The sequence below is a fragment of the Streptopelia decaocto genome, assembly GCF_964273445.1.
Source record: "Streptopelia decaocto genome assembly, chromosome: 4".
Lineage (NCBI taxonomy): Eukaryota > Metazoa > Chordata > Aves > Columbiformes > Columbidae > Streptopelia > Streptopelia decaocto.
In genome coordinates, this window is record NC_138658.1 from 59,054,681 (window position 1) to 59,071,442 (window position 16,762).

Consider the following 16,762-nt stretch of genomic DNA (forward strand, 5'->3'; position numbering starts at 1 on the left):
GAAATAGCAGAAAAACAAACTCCGCATAGCCTGGTGAGTGTACACTGCACAGAGATGACTGCACTGCCAGCTATGCGACCGTATCAGATCATGTTGTAAATATGGTTCCAACGGTGCATGATAGAATAAAATGTGGAGAATGCAAGGTCTATGGTTGTGTCAGGAAACAGACTGCTGCGTGCAGAAGGCTTCGAGAGTATTCTCAGAAATGCTTATTGCTGTACTTGTCCTGTTCTTTGAATTTCCCCTTACTTATATATTGCTGGCCATGATCGGCAAAGGATGCTGCCTAGTCTGGCTCAGTACAGCTTTCCTGTGCACCAGTGTTCAAGAGGAGGTTTTCAGCCTTTAAGAAAAGGTGGCCAGTGACTGTGGAAGCCACATGGTAAAGAGACTTTCCAAAACTAACACCAGCTTCCGATACTGGTTGTTCTGTACAACATATATAGCATCCCTGTAATAACCTTGTTGGAGCTCTGTTGGGATGGAATGGACTGATTTTTCCTAAACCCTTGCAGCAAGAATTGTTACATCTCCTATATAGGATATCTAAACATGGAAAAATCTCGACCACAAGTCAGAACCATGCTATGCAAGGATAAGTGGACCTAAGTAAAGAAAAAATACATGTTTAAAAAACAATAAACCATCAAAAATAGCTGAATCAAAAATCTGGGAGGACAATTCTAGAAATTGTAAGACTGTGGTCTAAGGTTGGCACAGATTTGTTTCTTCGCGCTGCAGACAAATATGTATTGGTTTTGGATTACTACCATCACTGTCCAGATTTGCATTGTTTGTGAAGGCAGTTAGAAAATGGGTAATCTTGTAGGCGTTACCAGAAACCACTTGTAGTAAGAAATATTGAGCTGTAACTTACTAGTTATGTGTTTGAATATTTATCAGAAGAACATGATAACAAGCACTTTCCTCTGAGAGCAGAATAGCCAATGGTTCCATTTAAGATAATATTAACATGGTTAAAATAATATTTTAAATGAAAGGCTAAGGAATGTTACACATATTCCATGCAGAGCTGGCACCTGAAGGAAGTGTTGTTCAACAGAAAGGTTATTACCAAAGAACCTGACTGTTTGAGTGTGAAAATTAAAAATAGGGGGCTGTGGAGTCATTAAACAGCAGAAACAAGCACACAGAAATCACAAAGCACAAGCTACAATCTACACTATGGCAGAACAATATGCATATTACCATGAAGAATAAATGCAGGTAAAAAGGTTTCTTTTGCTTTTTTGAAGTTGCTTTAATTTTTTAAACCAGAACAGAGTAAGGAGGAAAGGGATTTGGGTTCTGAATCCCAGAATCAGAAGGTCATAGAAGAGTGTGAGATCTTTACAAGGACCGACTGAGAAGAACAATGCAAAGAGTGGGCAAACTGACTCGCAGACTGGGAGTATAAGGTACGGTGTCTCACAGTCCATACTTTGTCCTTTCCCTTTGGAAGAGGAAGATATAAAGATGATCATTTCTTCAGTGGTTTGTACTGAACCATGGTGTTCCTGGTATAATATCTTGGCACAGGCTGGCTGTTCAGAGTCAGTATTAACAGACTGACTGACTTGGAAATCCCTCTCCTTCTCCCATGAGCTCTTCCACTGTTACCTGCTGGTCATTGTATCACAGACTCATCACAGCTACGGCTGCTACTCAACAGGAAAGAGCTGTTGCAGAACAGCAACAAACTACCATGATGCTAGTGATAAAAAGTTTGGCATTTTCAAGAAGTGGGGTCCAGGCAATCCATTTTTGCTTCTCTTTCACACCAATGCAGTACTTAGAAAAAAATTATAGATATATATATATCTAGAGAGAGAGAGGATAATTTTCATCTTCTCCTTCACTAAAGTCAGCTCCCTCTGCATGTGTCCATTCTTGAATAGTTAGCATCAGCCATGGCTAAACATATCCATTGCACCTTAGACTTGTGACCTCTTTAAAAACAACACTGTTCAAAGGTTTTCCTCCTCTTTCACACTGAAACCCTTGAGTATGAGGCACAATGTTTGTGTAAGTCAGTCATCACAAAACCAGGAAACCACCTGCCAAGTGTTAACCACTTTTCTATCCTACCTGAGGAGCACTCACTGACTGCCCTTAGTTTAAGCTCTTTTTTCTTATCTGTAGGTGTTTGGGAAGAGAAGTTTCTATCTACTTGATTACAGCAAATGAAGGCAGTGAAGTACCAGCCAGTGCAAATCCCTAACACATCCACCACAAAGAAATGTATCAAAATGCATTCACTTTGGTCCACTGACACAGGTCTAATGTGCCGTAGTGTTAAAAAAAAATTACACGGTGTAGTGTAAAAACTGTATTTTGTAGTTGCAGCTCATATTATAACAAGTTTATGATAATAGGTATGCACAAATATTTGTGCATTTCTGTGCATGAAGCAGGCTTCTGAGGCAGGAGTGTGGATTCTAAAAAAATCCATCGAGGTGTATTGGCTTTTGTGGGGATAAAGTTGAATTTCTTCACGTTAGCAAGTATGAGTCTGTGTTTTGGATTTGTGCTGAAAACAGTGTTGATAATACAGGGATGTTTTGGTTATTGCTGAGCAGTGATCACACAGAGTCAAGGCCTTTTCTGCTTCTCACACCCCCCCACCAGTGAGGAGGCTGGGGGTGCACGAGGAGTTGGGAGGGGACACAGCTGGGACAGCTGAGCCCAAATGACCAAAGGGATATCCCATAGCATATGACATCATGCTCAGCAATAAAACTGGGAGGGGGTTGGCTGAGCACCGGTTGGTTGGTGGTGAGCATTTTTTTTCATTTGCATCATTTGTCTTTCTTGGGTTTTATTTTCCTCTTTTTTTTTTTTTTTTTTTTTTTTTCCTCCTGTGCTTTTCTTTTTAAAAATTATTATTATTATTATTATTATATATTTTTAATTATTGAACAGTTTTTATTTCAACACGTGAGTTTCTCCCTCACTTTTACCCCTTCTGATTCTCCCTTCATCCCACTGGTGGGGGACCAAGTGAGCGGCTGTGTGGTTCTTAGTTGTTGGCCAAGGTTAAACCATGACACAGGGACAATGGTTTTCATTATAATTTAATTTGTCATAAACGAATGATATTTTTTTATACTCAAGGATCTGGATGGCCTAGATTCTACATACTGAATTAATCACTTAAGTGTGTGGAAACCATTAGTACGTAAAAGTTGTTGATTTTCAAGGTAAAACTAGCATCAGCAAGCAAGGGGAGCCTAAGAAAGAAACAGCCCTCACACCATGTTCTCACCTAGATCTCTAACTGGTTTCTTCAGTCTTGCTGTCTTGCTTAGCAGGAGTCATCACATTGGCCAAACTAAGAAAGAATCAGGTGTGAAATGTCTCTGTCTAGAGAACAAGGGTGGCACAGAGGCAACAGCCACTCAGTCCACGGTTGCTCTGAGCCAGTAGAGGAGACTATTGCCATTCTACCAAGAATACACTAGAGCTGTTGGCTTGCTAGGTGAAGCAGTGTTATCCTATATCATTCCCATCTGTCATTAAGATGGGAATGATATAGGAATTATAACAGGAATTTTTGTGCATACATTTTTTTCCTTCTTTGTTTCCCACTATACTTCATATAGCATCAACACCATGTTAACAAGGATGAGGTTGGGGCTTTTCTAGATTGCTCACTCAGGACCAGTATTCTTAATGCCTTGAAGATTTGCCAGAATAATAACCTGCAACCTTAGAAAGTAAACCCAAACTCTTGGAATCTGAATGTATTCATCAGTATGTTCTCTTGTGCTAATGGTAACAGGTGAGTTATATACCTATGTATACAGAGCTCAATTTGAGACCTGTCTTGGGACAAGTTAAGTTCACATCAGCTACTGCTTAAAGTAAAAGTGGCCAATATATTATCAAGACATAACAAAGATAGCACTGAATGTGATGTATGCGTACATCTTTAAAGCATCCTTGCTATAGATGCTTCTCTCTTCTAGGCATTTGACCTCCAGGGTGAAAACAATCCACGGCATCTGAAATCTCACTTAGATTTTCTAAGTGCAGGCAGCAGTTCAAAACTCCATGGAGACTGCTTAGATGAAGATGGAGTATTGGATACTATGGCCAGCGGGCTCCACAGGCAGTTTCTACACAAAAAAGGAGGTGAAGTGTAATCTTTTCTCCCTTCAAAGCTAAGTAGGTTTCTCTCTGAGGCTTCCAGCCTCAATGGCTATCACCCTAAAATTGAGAGCATTTTACCCATGCCTGTGTATAGTGTGAAATCTTGTAGGTCTCAGCTAAGTCACTTCCTGACTGGAAGCTACATAAAGATGTGCAAGGAAACAGCACAAACTTCAAAGGTGACCTGACCAAAGAGAAAATCACTCATTCCCTCTTATATCCAAGGGTTCTGATGCTCCAGTCCCGCTCAGTTTTTCTGTGGTAATGAAAAGATTATCACCCCACTGTCTGCAATGCCTAAAGCAGTAGCTTATTGACTGATTTATTAATTTCAGCCGCCACTGCACGCATCTAAGGGATGAAAGAGTTGTACCAGATATTTTCTACAGCCCACAGAGTGCTGTTCATACTCATTCACTTCCTTTGGTTCATTGACACCTTGATAGAAGCACAATTACCATGAGTCACTTGAAGAGAACAGCAGGGTAGTTCCTCCAGAACGTCCTCTAGAGTGACACCTTATTTGGGTCTTGGTGTCCTTCTTGGTTTTTCAGGGTTCCAGAAACTTGCCTCTGTGCCTCCCTTTTCCTTCTGCAGGACGCCCACCCACAGGTAAGCCTGGATCGTGCAGCTGAAGGGTGACCTGCACCTTGCGGCAAAACTAGCCAGGTCAGCAGGCAGGTCCTTCCTGTGGCTGAGGGATCTGTGGCTGTTTAGTCTGGAGAAAAGGGGCTGAGGGGAGACCTTATTGCTGTCTACAACTGCCTTAAAGGAGCTTGTAGTGAGGTGGGTGTCCATCTCTTCTCCCAGGTAACAAGTGATAGGACAAGTGGAAATCGCCTCACGTTGCACCAGGGGAGGTTTAGGTTGGATATTAGGAAAAACTTCACGGAAAGGGTTGTCAGGCGTTGGCACAGGCTGCCCAGGGAAGTGGTGGAGTCACCATGCCTGGGGGTGTTTAAAAGTCCTGTAGATGAATTTCTTATGGGCATAGTTTAGTGGTGGACTTGGCAGTGCTAGGTTAACAGTTGGACTCAATGACCTTAAAGGTCTTTTCCAACCAAAATGATTCTATGGTTTCCAGCAGAAGGCAGAGAGAACTCTGGCTTTACTTTGGCAAGGTCCCTCAAAGTCAGGGACAGCTGGTGAGAGGGCCCATATCTGAGACACAGACCTTTCAGCATATGAGAGAGGTGCAGCTACTGGCTCTGTATTCCATACATTGGGATCCATCTCTCCATAGGCACAACATGAAGTACTCATGGCTATTTTAGCCAGGTGGGTTTCAGAAGACAGCAAATGCTCACCATTTGCAGATGTGAAAACAGTTTCTATAACTGTGCTTTGACCGTTTCTCATTATCTACTGATAATCTCCTTCAGACATCAAATTAACTGGAGGGGGACAGAGACTCTGTAGACAAAGAGCATCATTTGCAGTAACAGAGAGGCTTACCTATTAATTTGAACAGAGTAGGAGAGACTCTCTTTGCTGACCTGCACCATACAAAATAAAATTAGTTGCTAAAGCGGGATGGCTCGCTTTCCTATAAAAGTCCGAATTTTTCTTCTCCCTTGTTTGATAAATGAGTGTCATCAGAATTATGTGCTCTCCTAAAGCAATTAGTCATTATTGGATGATCAAAAGTATTCATCAAAGCTTCAGGTGCAGTGCGATTGATCTTCATTTGGGTTGGAAGTGTTTCCTTGCTAGATTATGGAGAAGGAATACATCAGTGGCACAGCCATCACACAGAAAGCAGCAGGTATATCCTTGTCAGAGAGATATATGACTACCAGAAATTCAAAAAGGAGCCAAAAAATGCAGCTCAGTAGCAGAGGTGGCTACTGTCACCTGCAAAAGCTGTTGGGGTTTTGAGCAGGAGATGGAAAGAACAGTTAACCAACCCACCTACATCAAGAACACCATAGCCTACCTTAAAATGTGCACAGAGGGATTTTCATTAAAGGATTTAAACAGCTGTGGAATCCTGAAATCCTGAGTAATGTGCAATGGACTGAAACCTTCCTGGGAATGGCTCTTCAGTATTTGCAACCTTAAAAACCTACAAAGGAGCTATTCTGACATGATGTGCTTGATCCACCTTAATCAGAAATCCTAGTTTCAAGATACACAGTCTGGGTCAAAGTACTCTGAAGTGCCATTATAGCTGTTACAGCATTGTGTTCTTGAGCAACAGATGTGTTTGAGAAGACATCTCAATGGCAGATCTTGATCTTGTAAAACGCTTTTAGTGCTAGTGAAAGGTTATCAGCTTTCTGAATACTTGTCTTCAAGGTTTTCTGGTGATCTAAATAGTTTGTGACTAGACGTAGTGCAGATACTCTCTTTGTGTGTTAATCACCATTTCCATATGCAAAAGAGGTTAATGTTTACTCAGGAAAGGCAGCCTTGCTCCTTGAGACACCAGCTTCCTCTTACTATTCAATAATTCAAACACAATTAAATCCCCAGCTGAACTGGAAATACAGAACTATCAGTGGGAATTACATTTGAGATTGTCTTCCTTCCTGGGGCGAGTGTTGCAGCAACAAAGCATCACATATCAACTCATTTTGACCATTCAATAAGCAGGCAATTTTTTTTTCTAATCAGTCTGTTTCTTTTCCTTTTTTTTTTTTTTTTTTTTTTTCTCATTTAAGCTGAAAGGGAACAATTTTTGACCATTTTTATAAAAACAGGTATAAATTCAGACTAATCTATGGAATACAGTTGGGTTACTCTGGATTAACAGTGGTATAAATAACAGTAGAACTTGGCACCGTGTTTCCAAATTAATAAGCCTAAATGTTTTTCAACTAATGAAATGGCTTGAATACGATCAAACAGATTTTGCTTTTAATCTGTGAAAGAAAAATGTGTTTGCTTGACCTGTAAAGCAAGTTATGCCAAATTTGATCATGAAACAGTATTTATGACTAATTTTTAATGCGCTGAAAACAACTGAAGTGGGAAATGCTGATACACTAGTGTAACTATGATTGTGGAAATGGAACTAATGTAATAACTAAAATGAATGGGTGTAATGAAAGAATGAACCCACAGGGGTTGGTAATGCCTTAAAGTGGTGTGATTTTTTAACCTAATGTATAGAGGGGGATGAAACAAAAAGAAGTCAGCAGCCACAGCATGTGGCAGGAGTCTGCTGACATTTGCAGAGCTTTGTGTTGTGCCAGCACTGCTGTAAGAAATGCCTGAGAGCAAGAACATTGCAAAGTAATGAACTCTGGAGCACACTGAAAAAGAATTACATGTGTGTGGACATAAATGTGGTCAAGTCCAGCATATTTCTATTGAAATTGGCATAACAGATGATTTAAAAAACAGGCTCAGAAGGTTTTCTCGGAGACACACTATCCCTTCCCATTCACTGTACTTGAAAAAGAAAAAAAATCAGTTAAGGACATTCATTTTTGACAGACAGCACATGTGATGGAGTGCTGACTTTGCGTATATCTGAAAATAGAAGTAATTGTACCGCAAAGTAAAACTTGATAAATGGAGAGAGAATTTGCTTCCACTGAGAGTGGTGTTTTGTTGTTTTTAAAGTATCCTTTTAATGTTGTTAATAGACCTTCTTAAAAATAAATTATTTAAGGAGGCTTATCTTTAAAATACTATTAGAATTATGACTAGAAAATATATGAATCGTTGTTCTGTAGCACAATTAATTTTCATTGCTGTGTTTGTGACCTACTTATACAGACTGCAAACGCTAATCTCACTGGATAATTAAAAGAGTGTAAATATCATTTGTCCAGTCCCCAATGACTTGTTTTAGAAATCCAATGAGCTCTCTACATTAACTTAACTTGCAGATAAGAAATCCTTAGTTACATATAGACTTTAATTATAATGTACCACTAATGATTCTTCATACTTGGTCTCATATTTTACACTTAGAATAATACAAACTGTATTTAACATCCAATTAAATATTTTCACTCGTAAATTCATTTCTCTAACTGTTCTGAAGCAACAGGATGTGGATACACTGTACAAAAAAGGCAAATATATTTGTCTTATATTTAGCCTTGGATAAAATATTTATAATATTTCTGCTGATGTAAAAGAGGTTTTCTTTAAAATTTACTACTGGCCTTCTAAATACAGGTGTATTTCAGGATTCCACCAAAGAAATCAGTTTCACAATAAAGGAAATATTTGGCTAAAAGCCATCCTGATTCAATGATAAAATACATTTAGCAATTAGAGATCATACATATTAGCTGCATGTACAATAAATTACATTGGGAGTCATAACAAATGGGAAGTGGTAATATAAATAGAATGGATGTCACAAGCACAGCAAATTGATAAGAGAAGCAAAAGACAAGGAAAAAATCCATGACAGTGAATGATAACTTTATAAGGTATAGTAAGAAATCCCAGCAATGCAATAAAATTGTACCTAGCTGAAGACAGCAAACTTGTTAATAATGATGAGGAAGGAGAAAGAATTTAATTTTGGGGGGCTTCTGTTGGAAAGAAACTAGATGACATACTTGTGTAGCATGAAATGCTTTCACATAGTAAGCTGTGAATAGTGTAACCATACTTACTTGGTAGGTCTGTGTTAAATGGATAAATACATTTCCTGTCCTTAAAAATACCTTTTAAAAGTACTCCAAAGAAAGACCTTGAGTCCTGACGTGTGTTGATTATTAAATCATTTAAATACAAAATAATTCAATCTCTGTTAAATATTTTATAAATAGTTCCAAAGATCAAAGCTCTGTGCTAGTTAAAATTGTGGGGAAAAACAGTAAATACCAGAAACCATTAATAACAATTGCAGATCAAAATATAGTAAGTAACTAGGTTTCATCCTGTCTCCACAGGGCACCCTCAGGGTTTCTCATCTCCAAGACATCTGTTCCCAGCCACTCTACTCCTGTAAATCTCCCTGTCATCCTTGGCTTTCTGTCCATCACTAGAGGTGACGTTTAGGCTCATTTGCACAGCTCTGTCATGTTCAGACTGCCAGGAGCTACTGTTCCATGTCCTCCATCTGCCTCTTGGTCCTTCACCCCAAGCATCAAGCTGGCCTTGTCACTCCTTGTGACACTGCAGGGCTCAGTCTCTTCCCAGTTCCATTTTTCCTCCTCCTTTCCCTTCTTTGAGGGCAATAGTGCTCCTACTGGCCAATGCACAAGACCATATCAGTACAGTGTTGATACAACCCAGTAAAATATTATTAGAAAGCAAAGAACACTTTATTTTACTTGATTGGTGATGACGGTCACAGCATCGTTACATGCATTACTACTATATTGCATGACTGTCTTGATCTAACTTTTACAGGGGGAGTTTGCTAAGAACAGGAATTTCATCTCTCTACAGGAAAAACTTATGCTGGCCTTTTAATAAGAAGAAACAGGCAGACCCTGCAAAGATATTGACATTCTTCCACACCCTAAGCTGAAGTGAATGCTATTCACTGTAAGAACACTATTTGGTCACCACTTGCTGTTGTCATAGCTCTAGCAAGAGAAAAGATGCAAACACTGTGCTGAGACAGTAACAGCCACCATGTGGAAATTACCATCAGAGACTGTCCTGTGAGAGAAGACTGCAAGTGACACAGAGAAACCTGGAAATGGGTTGGATGCAATGAGATTATTCTTCAGCTGTGACATGTGGCCTACCTAAAGTGGAAAAAAAAAAAAGATTCCTACTTTTGCATTCGAAGAATTATTTTAGCAATTGAAAAAGACTTATTTACCACTTAGATGACTCAAAACTTGGTAAACAGGCTTTCTTCGAACTTTCTAATTAAATTAGTTTTGGGTAGAATGCAAGCACAATAAATTCCAGCTCTAAAGGTCATATTTGGGAAACGTTATAAGCCACTTAACAACAGAAGCTTAGAAGGAGAATGCTTTCTCAGCCTTTATGACTGCCTTGCAACGCTGTAATAGCACTGGGATAGCAGTATTACTGTAATTAAATATCCTTTGCAATAGCCTGGGGAAGCGGAAACACTCTGGTCATCTAAGATGTGTAGCTGAGCAACTACCTTGGGACTGAGACGTGCATAGGGGTTAACTCTTTCCCAGGCACTATAATGTGGCAGCATCCACTCCCACACATATAGCTCAGCCAATAAGCTTGAATTGATATAATGATTGAATTTATACATTTTATTGGTCAAAACATTTGTATTTATGGAAGGGGTAATTCTTAAAGCTGGCTGCTATGGGATCCAGGAGATTTAGCTTTAGCCATTTGAGACTGTTCCCCTCCTCACCTTTCTGTGGTTACACTTTGAAGGGCAGAGGGGGTAGGATGGGACATGTGTCTGGGCCATAGTAAAAACAGTAGATACCTTTCCAGTTGCAGCACCTGTGGGGTGGAGGGGTGGCAGAGGCACACGGGGGCCTCCCGCTGGACACGAGTAGCTTCCTAGAAAGAACAGAGAAGTCGGCAGAGCAGGAACATCCAAAACTGTCCCAGCTGAATCCTCCAGAGCCTGTCTGTCAGGGTCTCACTACCACAGCTATTTCACGTTAGAGAAAACAGCTACTCAGCTACTCAGCTACTCTGTCTTATTAGCTGCGGTTTCTGAAGCATGAGTCTGAGAGCAATAGGTATGTATCCATATTCAATATGAGCTTCTGTGCTCTCCAAGAATTCTTCAGTGACAAAAGTTAAGGACAAACTTTGGGAACTGCACGTTCCAGTAAGTTAAACTTTATTCTATGGGAATACACTTGGATAGTGTCACACAATCATTATAATTAAAAACATAGAAATAGCATGGTTTCGGTTGATAGCAAGTTTGGTTCTTAACCAAAGCTGGAAGAAACTGCATAGCTTGCACACCAAATGATGGAAGTAAAAGGTATGAGAATGCTATGCTCTCTGTAGAGGAAACACATTTAGAAAAGAGGTTTTCATATTCCCTCGAGATATGCAAGTTCATTCCATATATATCTATGCCTTAGCAGCTTGAATCTTCTAGGAATATTTATTTCTGTGGTATCTCCCTTTTTGACCAACACTGGAGGTTTTCACTGTTGCAAGCAGAAGTTTTCAAAACCTGAGCTTGTCAGGTAGGCTAAGAGGTTTAGCTGAGAGCTGCAACTGTCAGCCTCTCTGATTTGGGCATGGATAACATTACACAATTCATACCGACCAGTAAGTAATATTTGTACTGACCTGCTGCATTGCATTTCATGGCTTGTATTACATTCTGATTCCAAATATAAAGCACAAAGAGTGGGATTATACTAATGTAGTAAATTTGTTTCTACATGTTTTGAAAACTAGCATTTGTGGGATTGCTTATGGCTTACTTGTGCATTTAATGTATTGAACAGTCATATGTGATTTAAGTTGCAAATCCCAATACAGTATTTCTACATGCTATAGAAATGCAGATAATTTCTTTGTGCCCTCCCCCCACTACATATTCATACTTCTTATGTCTGCCAGATGGTGTGAAGCAAATTATTCTAGCACTCAGACCATGTGAATTTTAAGCAGATGAATATAACAGTTTGCGCAGCATTTTGCCTTCTTTTATCATTGACTGTGGTGCTGGCCTGTTTGATCACACCCCAGAACAAACAAACCTCATTAGTCAGTGTTTTCCTTTTTTTCCCCTTGGTTGCTTTTTCCTTTCCATTCACTTTTGGATAATTTCTTTGGGAAGCCTTGTTTTCAGAGGGACATAGATATTTCAGCCTGTTTGGTGTTTTTATTTAAAAGTGAATTTAGCTTTAAGAAAAAGTGTCAGCTTGATAAAACCGAGAAATAGCATGGTTCACTTATAAATGCAACTTGGCCTGGATATCTATGAAGTAAGTTATCCACTAGTAATCCACAGCAATTTACGTCTCTGTAGTTGAAAGGGTAATGTGATTTAAAATCCATGTACCTTACATTATTAGGACTCTTACTGAAACTGTCATTGAAGATTCTGAATTATGCAATTTGAATATAGCTACTTCACCTCAAATGTCAGCGACATCAGCCAAGCAATAATTTCATGTTGCTTAATTCACTCTGCCATGACTGAACTGGTCTTGAAGCACTCCTGACTTGTTTTACTTTCAGTTCACAGAGTCATAAAAAAATTGGTCAAAAGGGACCTTTGGAATCATCTGGTCTAACCTCCTGTGTCATTTGGGACTAAATCAGGTGACCAGTGCTAGATCAGGTCAGCCATGGCTTTATCTATGTGAGCCTTGAAAAGCCCCACTGATGAAGATTTCACTGTCTCCCTGGGGAAACAACGGTATGAACCTCCTCCAATGCTGCGCTGTCCTCCTAATGAGTCCAAACCTCCCTAACTGAAATTTGTGCCTATTGCCCCTTGTCACATTATCTGTTTCTGTGGAGAAGAGCTTTGACCCGTCACCTTTGTGACACCCCTTCACGCACTCTAGCTGCTAACAGATTGCTGCTTATCTCTTTGTCAGACTGCCCAGCTTCCTCATGGCTCACTGATGGCCAACGACCAACCACTCCTGCTTGATGCCTCAACTGTCTTGTTGGCCCTCAGATGGACCCTCTCCAGTTTCTCCACATCCCCTCCAAAATAGGACACAGACTCCAGATATGCGCTGGCCAGTGCACCTCACCGACAGACCCTCTGCACAGGCTGGCTTAAGAAAACAGGTGCTTTTTAAACACTGTTGGATGCTGAGTTCTTGGAGTAGTTTTCCTGTATTAGGACTTGGAACTCTAAAGACCTATGGTTCTTAGAGAACTATTGTGGAATACACAACTTTTGGTGCAGTCTTGGCTTTGCTTCTTGGCTGTACAGGGGCTGCTTACAGATTTCAGGACAATCATTCCTGTAGGAAGTTTATCTGGTATCATGATGACATTGTCTCTACTCCTTCTCCAGACTACAGAGAGAAGGTAACAAAGTCAATTTGCAGGTCAAGGCGCCATCACCTGAGCACATTTCAAATAAATATTGAGCAAAAATATAGTCTTCTGCAAAGACTATATTTTTGCTCTATTGTTTTTGCTAATAAGCCTTTTCATGGAATCACAGAATGTCCTGAGTTGGAAGGGACCTACAAGGATCGAGTCCAACTCCTGTCCCTGTGTATGACAACCCCAAAATTCACATTATGAATGTCCCTTTGATGGGAACAGGAAAGAGCTGGAGGTCTGAGGAATTTGGGGGGGGAGGGTGGGTTGTAAGGCTAGTTTCAAGAGCTAAATTTAATCATGTGGCAATTTTTTGCCACATTATAATACATACATATTTCTATCAGTGAAGAACTACTCAGAAATATAGATTCCATGCTGGGAGGGAGTCTTAATGTTGAAGGTACAAGAACACTGTAATAAGTGATGAAGAAACCCTTACTTATCTCCTCTTCAAAATCAGAAGCCATTGTTAATATTCCAGCACAGACCTGGTTTATGGAGCTGCTGGCAATAGCAGCAGATCTATTTGAATCAAAACGAAAGCTGATGGAAGAAATAAAGAGTACAGTGAAGCAGCCCTGTGCTGATGACCGTGTATGGTACACATCACATAGAGAGGCGGGCAGGAAGGAAGAGGCACTGAGAGAAGTACCAGTGCAAACTGGGATGTATTGCATCACAGGTGTCTTGAAAGAAAAAACAATGAAACTTAGAAAGCTGCATTCACTGAACAGCAAGGTCAGAATTAGGCTAATGCTTAGTTCTGATCTTGACTCAGTGTAGGCTAATTAGATTTATGTGGTATTTATCATTACGAATTTTTCCCTTCCCTTCCCTTCCCTTCCCTTCCCTTCCCTTCCCTTCCCTTCCCTTCCCTTCCCTTCCCTTCCCTTCCCTTCCCTTCCCTTCCCTTCCCTTCCCTTCCCTTCCCTTCCCTTCCCTTCCCTTCCCTTCCCTTCCCTTCCCTTCCCTTCCCTTCCCTTCCCCTTTTCTTCTTTTTCTTTTTCTTTTTCTTTTTCTTTTTCTTTTTCTTTTTCTTTTTCTTTTTCTTTTTCTTTTTCTTTTTCTTTTTCTTTTTCTTTTTCTTTTTCTTTTTCTTTTTCTTTTTCTTTTCCTTTTCCTTTTCCTTTTCCTTTTCCTTTTCTTTTTCTTTCTCCTTTTCTTTCTCTTTTTCTTTCTCTTTTTCTTTTTTTCTTTTTCTTTTTCTTTTTCTTTTTCTTTTTCTCTCTTCTTTTTCTTTTTCTTTCTGTTTCTTTTTTTTTTCTTATTTTTGCCCGCCTCAGTGACAAAGTCACAGTTGCATTTCACATAGCATCTGGGCTCATCTCCTGGGAGATCTGTGACATTGCACCTAGAACATATGGCCACTTCGCGCTTTCCCTGACTAAAGTTTCACCTGCAGCTTTCTTTCTTAATATGTTCTGTATTCTTCTTTTTCCTCCAATGAAATATTAGCTCTGCTTCTCTCTCCTTTGTGGTTTAGAGTTGATTTCTCAACATTGGTAACTTGAAAATTATTTTTTATTGAAAGTCCATGTTGGTGTGTGGGAGTACGTACCCAGCCTATGCAAGCCTGTGCCTGCGTGCAGCACAGGGGAAGAAAGCTGACGACAGGCAGGGCTGCATAGCCACAGGCTGTATGTATTTTATAACATTAGGATAAAGGGGGAACAATGGGTAAGAAATATGTCTGAGGTTTGCAATTTCATACCAATGTGCTGATAAGGACACACAAGCTTACACACTTAATGTATGATGGGGGCTTTAAGCCAAAAGATGGTGATACTGTTCCTTAAGTGATTTGTCTTTCACTCTTACTTCCTGGGACTCTTCATCCTCACTTTAAAATGTTATTCCTTTAGAAAGTCTGAGAAGAGGCGCTCTTGGGAAGGCTGAGTTTTTCTTAATCTTTCTTCTGTTTCTCTTTCTTTTGTAACTGTCAGCTCTTATGTTCTTCTATCCTTTTAATGCTACTTTTTTTCCCTTGGCATTCTCATCTTTTATAGCCCCTGCTCTTTTTCTTTTTCTCCAGGGAAACACAGTGTTGGAACAGAGATAAACCTAGAGAAGTAGTGTTCCTCCAGGGGCCATCCAGATGATAGGCATGGGCAGAACTGGGTGATTTTGTGACTGCAAGAGTGCATAGGACAATCTGTATCTCAAAAACTTAATGCTGAAATAAATTAGCATTTTTCATAGTAACCCTATGAAGCAGCGCAATTTTCAGGTCAAGTCAGCAGATGTTTTTTGAAAGCACTGACACCAATCTCAATCTTAGCTGTTGTGGAGTTAGTATAGAAAAGTGGCTTGTTGTTAAGATATGACAAAGCAGATTATAAACATGCCTCCTAGCTATTTCTTAGTATTAACTAGTGAGAACATTTTAATTCAGTAGTATTAATCACCATGGCATTAGCCAGGGGTGGTATTTACTCTCAATCAGAATAGAGATGGAAGATGCTGTGGTTACAAATAAAGCTACCATAGATCACCTGCAGAATCTGTACTGGTTATTGTTCTGTGGTCTTCTTAAAGCACAAAGCTGTAGAACTTCCCCTAGATTCATCCTGGGGATTACAAGAGATTATTACCCTCAGCTTCCTAGCGATGTCCCTCTTCTGGACTGTTAATAATTTCCTGCTACCCTAATCTTCCAAGAAAGCAATTTCTGTAAGTGCTCCCTAACTCATTTCTGTCCAGATGAGAAAGGTTAACTTAAAACAGTCCAAAAATTGGCTCTTTGTTAATGCAACTTATCTGACAAAAGTAGATCAGAAAGCTTATAAAAACTACACCTATGGGAGAATGTGAAAGGATGTGTAGGAAGGATATTAGAGCTTTCTGTTATATGAATGTCTACCAACAGGCAACAGAGCTGTTCAAGTCTTGTTCTGGTTATTTTAGATTAATTTTAAAGTGTCCAAATAGATACACTGTTAAAAAGATGAGCATGTAAGAGTCTCATTTGATTTAACATCCTCTACAAGGTCCACAGTGTTTCAGCTATGTCCTGGAGGACTTGAAATGTTTTTTCCTACTTAACCGTTCCTGCAGACCGACATGCTTCAGTGCAGGATACTGCATGCTTTTCATAGAATATGAATGCTTTTCGGAGAATATTTGTGCTGAAGATTCAGTTCTTACCCCATCACGCTCCCACACAAGGTGCTAAGCAGCACCTCCTTCTTTTAAGGAAAAGAAATTCTCTAGGATTCTCCACTATAAATTTGGTCCAAGGTATTAATTAATTCCCACTGGAATCTATAGAAAAAGAAAGCTGATGTCAAATATCTGAATATTCCTGCAAAAAAATGCTGAATAAGTGTTTTGCTAAGAACAGCTAATATTATTCATGTAAATGTATCCAAATCAACCAGAATATCACTTTAATGTAGGATTAGTCACCTGGTATGGAAAAATGCTTATTAAAAAATGGCTTTTACAAGAAAATACACAATTATTTGGTCCTGATCCTCCAATCGTACATTCAAGTACTGAATTTTGTTCACTATGAGCAGTGTCAGGCTGTTATGTCATGGATTTTTACAGGCAATATGGCAGCTGACACAGTGTCCTGTCTCCGGTTGCTTGTCCATGTCTCCATGCTACTTGGTCTGTTGTCCTTGACAGGAAACCAAACAGGCTCAGAAACTGCTTTATGTTGTTGTTGCTAGGCTACTTTTTTAGCCGTATC